Genomic DNA, 10278 nt, shown 5'->3' with positions numbered 1-10278 from the left:
CACCAGAAGAAAAGAAAACATGTCAATATACCTGATGGATATAGATATAAAAATCCTCAACAAAATGCTAGCAAACCAAATCCAACAGCATATTAAAATGATCATATACCACAACCAAGTGGAATTTATCCTTGGGATGCAAGAATGTTTCAACATGAAAATCAATTAATGAGATACACAACAATAATAGAATAAAAATAAAAATCACAAGATCATCTCAATAAATGCAGGAAAACTGCTTAAAAAACTTCAAGCCCCTTTTATGGCAAAAATCTCTCAACAAACTAGGTATAGAAGGAATGTATCTCAACATAATAAAGTCCACATATGACAAGCCCACAGCTAACATACTCAATGGTAAAAAACTGAAAGCTTTTCCTGTAAGACCATGACCAAGGCAAGGATGCCCACTCTTGCCACTTCTACTCAACATAGTACTGGAAGTCTTAGCCAGAGCAATTCAGCAAGAAAACGAAATAAAAGACATCCAAATTGGAAAGGAAGAAGTAAAATTATTCCTGTTTGAAGACACGATCTTATACGTGGAAAACCCTAAAAACTCCATTAAAAAAACTGTCTGAACTAATAAACAAATTCAGTAAAGTTGCAAGATACAAAATCAACATACAAAAATTAGCTGTGTTTCTATACACTAACCATGAAATATCTGAAAAGGAAATTAGGAAAACCCATTTACAATAGCAGCAAAAATAATAAAGTGTTTAGGAACAAACAACTAAAGAGGTGAAAGACGTAATATACTGAAAACTACAAAACATTGATGAAAGAAATTAAGCAAGACATAATCAAATGGAAAGACATCCTGTGTTCATTGTTTGGAAGAATTTAATGTTGAAATGTCCATACTACCCAAAGTGATCTACAGATGCAATGCAGTCTCTATCAAAATCCCAATGGCATTTTCTACAGAAATAGAAAAAACAACCTAAAATTCATATGAAATCACAAAAGACCAGGAATAGCCAAATCAATCTCCAGCCAAATCAAGTTAGAGATATCACACTTCCTGATTTCAAAATATATTACAAAGCTATAGTAACCAAAATATTATGGTGCAATATCATAGAAATGAAAACATAGAGACAGACATATAGGCCAATGGAACAGAATAGAAAGCCCAGACATAAATCCATGCATACATGGTCAAATAATGTTCAACAGGTGCCAAGAACATACAAGGGGAAAGAAGAGTCTCTTCAACAAACAGTGTGGGGAAAACTGGATATCCACATGTGAAAGACTTATATTGGACCCTTATCTTACATCATACCCAAAAATCAACTCAAAATGGATTAAAGACTTAAGTGTAAGACCCAAAACTGTAAAACTCTTAGAATAAAACACAGGGGGAAAACTTCACAACGCTGGTCTTGGCAATGATTTCCTGGATATGACACCAAAAGCATAGGCAACAACAACAAAAATAAACAAATGGTACTACATCAAATTAAAAAGCTTCTGCACAGCAAAGGAAGCAATAACATGAAAACGCAACCTGTTAAATGGGAGAAAATATTTGCAAATCATGTAGCTGACAAAGCGTTAATCTCCAAAATATATAAGGAACTACTACAACTCAACAATACAAAAAACCAATAACCTGATTTTAAAATGGGCTAAAGACTTGAATAGACATTTCTCTAAAGAAGACATACAAGTGGCCGATGAGTATACGAAAAAAAGCTCAACATCACTAATCATGAGGGAAATGCAAATCAAAACCACAATGAGATATAACCTTACACCTGTCAGGATGGCTATTATCAAAAAAAACAAAAGACAAGAAGTATTGGCCAACATGTAGAGAAATTTGAAACCCTTGCACATTGTTGATGGGAAATCAAAATAGTGCAGCTGCTATCAAAAACAGTGCAGAGGTTCCTCAAAAATTTAAAAATAGAACTACCATATGATCCAGCAATCCCATTTCTGAGTATTAATCCAAAACAATTGCAGCCAGGATCTCTAAAAGATATTAGCACCTTAATGTTTATTGCAGCATTATTCACAATAGCCAAGATGTGGAAACAACCTAAATGTCCCTCAACAGATGAATGGATAAAGAAAGAAACTATCATATATACATGCAATGGAATACCAGTGGCCTTAAAAAAAGAAGGAAACTCTGCAATATGTGACTACATGAATGAACCTTGAGGACATTATTGTAAGTGAAGTAAGCAATCCCAGAAGGACGTATATTGAATACTTCCACTTACATGAGGTGTTTAAAATAGTCAAATTTATAGAATTAGAGAGTGGAATGGTAGTTGCCAGGGGCTGGGCAGAGGGGAAAATGGGGAGTTACCAATCAACAGGCATCAAGTTTCTGTCAAGCAGGATGAATAAACTGCAGGTCTGCTGCACAATGTTGTACCTCTAGTCAACAAGATCACTCAAAAATCGGTTAAGAGGGTAGAGCTTATGTTAAGTGTTCTTCTCACAATAAAAAAATATAAAATAAAACTGAACTTTTATTACAGGTAGTTCAAGAAGCACTGTTGTGGACCAGGGATCAGCAAACATTTTCTGTAAAGGGTGAAATAGTAAAAATTTGGGCTTTTCAGGCCATACAGTCTCTGTTTCAACTACATAACTTGGCCCTTGTAGCATGAAAGCAGCCGCGGATGATGCATAAGTGAATGGATGTGGCTGTGTTCCAACAAAACTTTACTGTTTTATTCTACATTGTTATTTAACAGTTTCTGGATAGACTGCATCATGCTCACCACCAATACTCTGATTTTTATCTGTCACCATACATATGTGCCCCTTTACCCCTTCACCAAACCCCCAACCCCCTTCCACCCTGGTAACCACTAATCTGTTCTCTTTAACCATGTGTTAATCTTTCACATGTGAGTGAAATTATTCAGTGTTTGTCCTTCTCTGTCTGGCTTATTTTGCTTAACATCACACCCTTAAGTTCCATCCAAGTTGTTGTAAATGGGACAATTTTGTCTTTTTTATGGCTGAGTAGTATTCTGTTGTATAAATATACCATGTGTTCTTTATCCAGTCATCAGTTGATAGGCACTTGGGTTGCTTCCACATCTCGGCTCTTGTGAATAATGCTACAATGAGCCTAGGGGTGCGTAAGTCTCTGAATTGTTGATTTCAAGTTCTATGGATAAATACCAAGGAGTGAGCTAGCTGGATCATGTGGTATTTCCATTTTTAATTTCTTGAGAAATCTCCATACTGTTTTCCATAGTGGCTGCATCAGTTTTCATTCCCACCAGCAGTGTATGAAGGTTCCCTTTTCTCCACATCCTCTCCAACATTTGTTATATCTTATCTTGGTAATTATAGCCATTCTGACCAGTGTAAGGTGATATCTCATTGTAGTTTTGATTTGCATTTTCCTGATAATTAGTGATGTTGAACATCTTTTCATGTGCCTGTTTTCTATCTGAATATTTTCTTTAGAAAAATGTCAGTTCAAATCCTCTGCCCATAGTTGATTGGGTTGTTCATTTTTTTGTTGTTGAGTTGTATGTGTTCTTTGTACATTTTGAGGATTACCCATAGTCAGATATATGATTTGCAAACATTTTCTCCAAGTTGGTTGGTTGTCTTTTTTTTTGTTGTTCATGGTTTCCTTTGCCTTGCAGATGCTTTTTAGTCTGATGCAGTCCAATTTGTTTATTTTTTCTTGTGTTTCCCTTGACCCAGTAGACATGGTATTCAAAAAGATGTTGCTAAGACCAATGTCAAAGAGTGTACTGCCTATATTTTCTTCTAGGAGTTTTATGGTTTCAGGTCTTACATTTAAGTCTTTAATCTGTTTGAGTTAATTTTTGTGCATGGTGTAAGATAACAGTCTACATTCATTCTTTTGCATGTGACTGTCCAGTTTCCCCAAGATCATTTATTGAAGAGACTTTCCTTTCTTCGTTGTATGGCTCCCTTATCAAAGATTAGATGTCCATAGATGTGTGCATTTATTTCTGGGCTTTCAGTTCTGATCCATTGATCTGTGTGTCTGTTGCTGTGTCAGTACCATGCTGTTTTGATTACTGTAGCTTTGTAGTATATTTTGAAGTCAGGGATTGTGATGCCTCCAGCTTTGTTCTTTTTTCCTGTGATTGCTTTCATTATTCAGGGTCTTTCTTGTTCCATATAAATTTTAAGATTCTTCTTTCTATCTCCATTAAGAATGTCATTGGGATTCTGATTGTGCATTGAATCTGTAGATTGCGTTAGATAACATGGACGTTTTAACTATGTTTGTTCTTCTAATCCATGAGCATGGAACATCTTTGCAATTCTTTATGTCTTCAATTTCTTTCAATAATGTCTTATATTTTCAGTATAGGTCTTTCACCTCCTTGGTTAAATTTATTGATAGATATTTTATTTCTTTTGTTGTGATTGTAAGTGGGATTGTTTTCTTGAGTTTCTCTTTCTGCTAGTTCATTATTAGAGTATAAAAATGCAACTGATTTTTGTAAGTTGATTTTGTACCCTGCAACTCTGCTGTAGCTGTTGGTTATTTCTAACAGTTTTCTGGTAGATTCTTTAGGGTTTTCTATATATAGAAGCACATTATCTGTGAACAGCAAGAGTTTCACTTCTTCTTTTCCAATTGGTATACCTTTTACTTATTTCCTTGTCTAATTGCTGTGGTCAAAACCTCCAGTACTGGGTTGGATAAGAGAAGGGAGAATGGGCACGCTTGTCTTGTTCCTGTTCTCAGAGGGATGGCTTTCAGTTTTCCCCCATTAAGCGTGACTGTAGGCTGTGGGTTTGTCATTTATGGTCTTTATTATGTTGAGGTACTTTCCTTCTATACCCATTTTATTGAGAGTTTTTATCATAAACGGATGTTGGGTCTTGTCAAATGCTTTCTCTGTATCTATTGATATGATCATGTGATTTTTTTATTATTATTATTTTGCTGAGGAAGATTCACCCAGAGCTAACATCTATGCAAATCTTCCTCTATTTTCTATGTGGGTCACTGCCACAGCATGGCTGCCAATGAGTGGTGTAGGTCCACACCCAGGAACCAAACCTGGGCTGCAGAAGCAGAGAACACTAAACTTAACCACTAGGCCATGGAGCCAGTCCTGATCATATGATTTTTATCCCTCATTTTGTTAATGTGGTGTGCACATTGATTTTTGGACATTGAATCATCCCTGCATCCCTAGAATAAATCCCATATGATCATAGTGTCTGATCTTTTTAATGTATTGCTGTATTCAGTTTGCCAATATTTTGTTGAGGACTTTTGCATCTATGTTCATCAGCAATATTGGCCTGTAATTTTCCCTCTTTGTGATGTCCTTGTTTAGTTTTGGTATCAGGGTAATGTTGGCCTCATAGAATGAGTTAGGAAGCTTTCCATCTTCTTCAATTTTTTGGAATAGTCTGAGGATAGGTATTAAATCTTCTTCAAATGTTTGGTAGAATTCTCCAGAGAAGCTATCTGGTCCTGGACTTTTGTTTTTTGGGAGGTTTTTGATTACTGATTCAATCTCTTGTGATTGGTCTATTCAGATTCTCTATTTCTTATTGGTTCAGTTTTGGGAGGTAATATGAGTCTAAGAATTTATCCATTTCTTCTAGGTTATCCAATTTTGGGCATATAGTTTTTCATAATATTTTCTTATAATCTTTTATATTTCTGTGGTATCCATTGTTGATTCCTCCTCTTTCATTTCTAATTTTATTTATTTGAGGCTTCTCTCTTTTTTTCTTAGTGAGTCTGGATAGGGGTTTGTCAATTTTGTTTATCTTCTCAAAGAGCCAGCTCTTAGTTTCACTGATGATTTCTACTGTTTTTTAAGTCTTTATTTCATTTATTTCTGCTCTAATTTTTATTATTTCCATCCTTTTGCTGACTTTGGGCTTTGTTTGTTCTTTGTTTTCTAGTTCTGTTAGTTTAAGATTACTTATTTGAGAGTTTTCTTGTTTGTTGAAGTAGGTCTGTATTGCTATAAATTTCCCTCTTAGAACCACTTTTGCAGCATCCCATAAGAGTTGGTATGTGGTATTTTCATTTGTCTCCAGGTATTCTTTTATTTCTCCTTGGATTTATTCATTGATCCAATGGTTGTTCAGTCTTCACATATTTGTGCCTTTCCCAGCATTTTTCCTGTAGTTGATTTCTAGTTTCATAGCATTGTGGTTGGGAAAGATGCTTGATATGATTTCAATCTTCTTAAATTTATTGAGGTTTGCCTTGTTTCCCAAAATATGGTCTATCTTTGAGAACGTTCCATATGCACTTGAGAAGAATGTGTATTCTGCTGTTTTTGGATGGAATGTTCTATATACATCTGTTAATTCTATCTGATCTAGCGTTTCAGTTAAGGCCATTGTTTCCTTGTTGGCTTTCTGTCTGGATGATCTAGCTGTTGATGTAAGGAGATGTTGAGGTCCCTAATATTATTGTGTTGCTGTAAATTTCTCCCTTTATGTCTGATAGTAGTTGCTTTATATACTTTGGTGCTCCTGTGTTAGATGCACACATATTCATAAGTCTTACGTCCTCTTGGTGGAAAGTCCCTTACATCATTATACATTGCTCCTCTTTTTCTCTGTCTTTTTTTTTTTTTTCCTTGAAGTCTGCTTTGTCTTACATAAGTATAGCAACACTTACTTTCTTTTGTTTGTCATTTGCTTGGAGTATTGTCTTCCCATCTCTTCACTCTGAGCCTATGTTTGTTTTTAGAGCTGAGATATGTTTTCTGGAGGCAGCATATTTTTGGGTCTTGTTTTTTAATCCAGTCAGCCGGTCTTTGCCTTTTGATTGGAGAATTCAATCCATTTATACTTAGAGTGATTATTGATATATGAGGGCTTAATACTGCCATTTTATCTCTTGTTTTCTGGTTGCTCTGTATTTTCATTGTTTCTTTCCTCTTGTATTTCAGACTGCCATTTCAGTGTGGTGGTTTTCACTGGTTTTCTCAGTTTTCTCTTTATGAATTGTCTCTCTGTTCTGATTTTTTGTCTAGTGGTTACTGTGGGGTTTGTATAAAAGATCTCATAGATGAAATAGTCCTTTTTCCATTAGCCTCTTATGTCCATTATCCTAAGCAGGTTCCATCCCTTTTCTCTTCTCCTTCTGAGTTATTTTTGTCACAAATTATTTTGTTTTGTGTTCTGAGTTTGTGACTAAAGTGAAGTGCTTTATAGTTATTTTTGATGCTTTCCTTCCCTTTATCTTTTATGTTATAATTAAGTGTTTGCTAACCCGTTCTGATAGAAGGCTTCAATTTTCTGATTTTTTCTGTCTATTTATCTCCTGGCTCAAAGCTTTGTAAACTTTTGTCTTTTTGTTTCAGATATGAGGGCTTCCTTCATCATTTCCTGTAAGGGAGGTCTGGTGGTGATAAACTCCCTCAGCTCTTATTTATCTGGGAACACTTTTATTTCTCCATCGTATTTGAAGGATGGTTTTACTGGATAGAGTATTCTTGGCTGAAAGGTTTTGCCTTTCAGTATTTTGAATATATCATTCCCTTCTCTCCTAGCCTGTAATCTTTCTGCTGAGAAATCCACTGAAAGCGTGATAGGGGTTCCTTTGTAAACTATTTTTTTTCTGCCTTGCTGCCCTTAATATTTTTTTCTTTATCATTGACTTTTGCCAGTTTTAATATTATATGCCTTGGAGAAGGACTTTTTGTGTGGATGTAATTAGGAGTTCTATTGGCTTCATGTACTTGTAAGCCCTGTTCTTTCCTCAGGTTTGGGAAGTTCTCAGCTATTATTTCTTTGAACAAGCTCTCTGCTCCTGTCTCCCTCCCTTCTCCCTCTGGAATACCTGTAATCCTTATGTTGCTTTTTCTAATTGAGTCAGATATTTCTCAAAGAATTTCATCATTTTTTAAAAATCTTAGTTCTCTCTCCTCCTCCATCTGAAGCATATCTATATTTCTATCTTCTAAGTCACTAATTTTATCCTCCATGATGTCAGCTCTATTTTTTAAGGATCCCATATTATTTTTTATCTCATTAATTGTATTCTTCATATTCAGAATTTCTGTTTGGCTTTTTTTTATAGTTTCAATCTCTTTGGTGAAGTATTCCTTCTGTTCATTAATTTTATTCCTTAACTCATTGAACTGTCTTTCTGAATTTTCTTGTAATTTGTTGAGTTTCTTTATGACAACTGTTTTGAATTCTCTGTCATTTAGATGTGAATTTCTGTGACTTCAGGGTTGGTTGCTGAAGACTTGTCATTTTCCTTCTGCTCTGAAGTATTATGTAGTTTATCTTGGTGTTTGACAAATTGACCCTTTGCAGGCACATTTGTGGTAGTATCAGGTTGCTGATTCTACCTCCCACCACTGGGGGGAAGCAGCAGCTGTGTTTCTGATCCCACTCCATCTGCTGGAAGTTGTTTGGGTACAGTGGGTGCTCCCTGCAGGCCAGGACAACATTCATGTGTGCATGGGCTGTCTCATTTTTTCTTACAGTCGCACCAGCCACTTGCTTGGTGGCTGGGGCTGCTTCACAGGGTCTAAACTGGGGCCACTTGTTGGGGCCATGGTGGCAAGGTGGGTGCTCCCACAGGCCTGGATCGCATTCACACATTTGCATGCAAGGCTGTTGCTTCTTCCTCTCACAGCCACACAGGGGCGTGTTCCCATTTGTGGAGCCACCACAGCATGCTAGACATTCCCATAGGCTGGGATAGCATTCATGCACAGGCTAGGCTGTCCCTGCCATAGAGTATTGCTGGCCTCTATGTGATGACCCACAACCTGGCTTGCTGCTGCTGGGGAGAGGTAGGGGAGCTCTCACTTAGCTCCATTGCTTCCCAGGTACCCTTTACATCTCCCTTCAGATGTATAGCTGCATGAGTCTCTCAGGTGCCCTGTTGTACTGTGTGAGTATCTTCCACTGGTTAATCAATGTCCACTTAGTTGTAATTCAGAATGGGAGAGACAAAGGGAACAGCTCACTATGCCATGTTGCTGATCTCACTCCTCAACAAAACTTTGCATTCAAAAACAGATGGTGGGTCAGATTTGACCCACAGGCTATAGTTTTCCAACCCCTGTAATATTCCATAAACTTCCAGGAGCAGATGTCTCAGTTGTTTTGTTCTTCATTGACTCCCCAGTGCCTAAAATATCCTTCACGTAATAGGGGCTCAATAAATATGTACCAAAAAGATGAATAATCTACATTCTGATAGATGCAGATCTTGCTTGAGTGGACATGGAAGTCATATGTGCAAGGCCACCACTACCATGGATGACCACAAAAATGGTGTTAACTGGCCCTGGTTAATAAGATAAAAACCACCATTGTTCCAGGGCTCAAACATAATCTAGGAAGCAAAAGCAAAGGCAATCACCACTTGCTTGAAAGAAGAAAGGAAGAGGGTGTTGCCACTTGACAGGGCTTCAAGGAAGCTGTGAAAGTTTGGGAGGAACAGCAGGGGGATCTAAAAGGGGCATGTGATGGATTGTTCAGCTGAGGTTGGAGAGCTTGGTTGAGCAGTGACAATGACCCAGAGGAAAGCAGTTTCCTCTGACAAAGCCTGGGGCTTAGTGTCATGGAGAGATTACCCTAGAAGGAAGATTGTTTGATGTATCTGTGCCATTTTCCTCTTTAAAAACCTCTGAAAGATACCATGGGAGTGTGAGGGAGACTGTGATTTCAGTTACAAGGCAGATCTGAGCCCACTGAGTAGGCACCATGAGCAAAGCGCACCCTCTTGACTTGAAAAACATTAAGGACAAGAAATTATCATTGAAATTAAACAGTAGCAGACATGTCTAAAGAATATTGAGGGCATTTGATCCCTTAACAAATCTTGCAATAGATGAATGTATGGAGATCATACCTGGGGGCAACAGAACAATATTGGAATGGTTGTAACACAAGGAAATAGTATCACCATGCTGGAAGCCTTGGAAGGAGTGTGAATAGAGGCTGTTTATAGATTGGTTTCAGCAGAGAAACCAATTGCTTCCACATGTCCCTCTCCAAAGGGCCTGTTTTATTATGGTGTAAAAATCAGGTCATGTATGATTGTCATATTAAATTTTTTTATTACAATAAAAACTTTTTAAACTCCAATGACTGCTAAGATCAGGTCCAAAATCCTCTGACTGACATGTAAAGTCCTTCATCATTTGGTCCCAATCTACTTTTCTAGTCACTTCACGCCAATAACCCTTTCCCAATGTGTATTGTTCCACATGGGGTTATTCATTGTTTCCCTCAAGATGCGTGGCATTTCACAACTCGATGCCTTTGCTCTGGCTATTCTCTGCTTTGTGATGCCTT

The 10278-nt window shown here is 37.1% G+C and overlaps 1 pseudogene; it reads left to right on the top strand.

Annotated features, from left to right (window-relative positions):
* Positions 1–9684: 9684 nt before the first annotated feature.
* On the top strand, positions 9685–9914 carry LOC111771014 (small nuclear ribonucleoprotein G pseudogene; annotated as a pseudogene).
* The last annotated feature ends 364 nt before the right edge of the window (positions 9915–10278 follow it).

Source organism: Equus caballus, chromosome 28 (genome assembly GCF_041296265.1).
Source record: "Equus caballus isolate H_3958 breed thoroughbred chromosome 28, TB-T2T, whole genome shotgun sequence".
NCBI classification, from domain to species: domain Eukaryota; kingdom Metazoa; phylum Chordata; class Mammalia; order Perissodactyla; family Equidae; genus Equus; species Equus caballus.
Note: the sequence above shows the minus strand (reverse complement) of the source record. Positions and strands in the feature narration are given on the sequence as shown.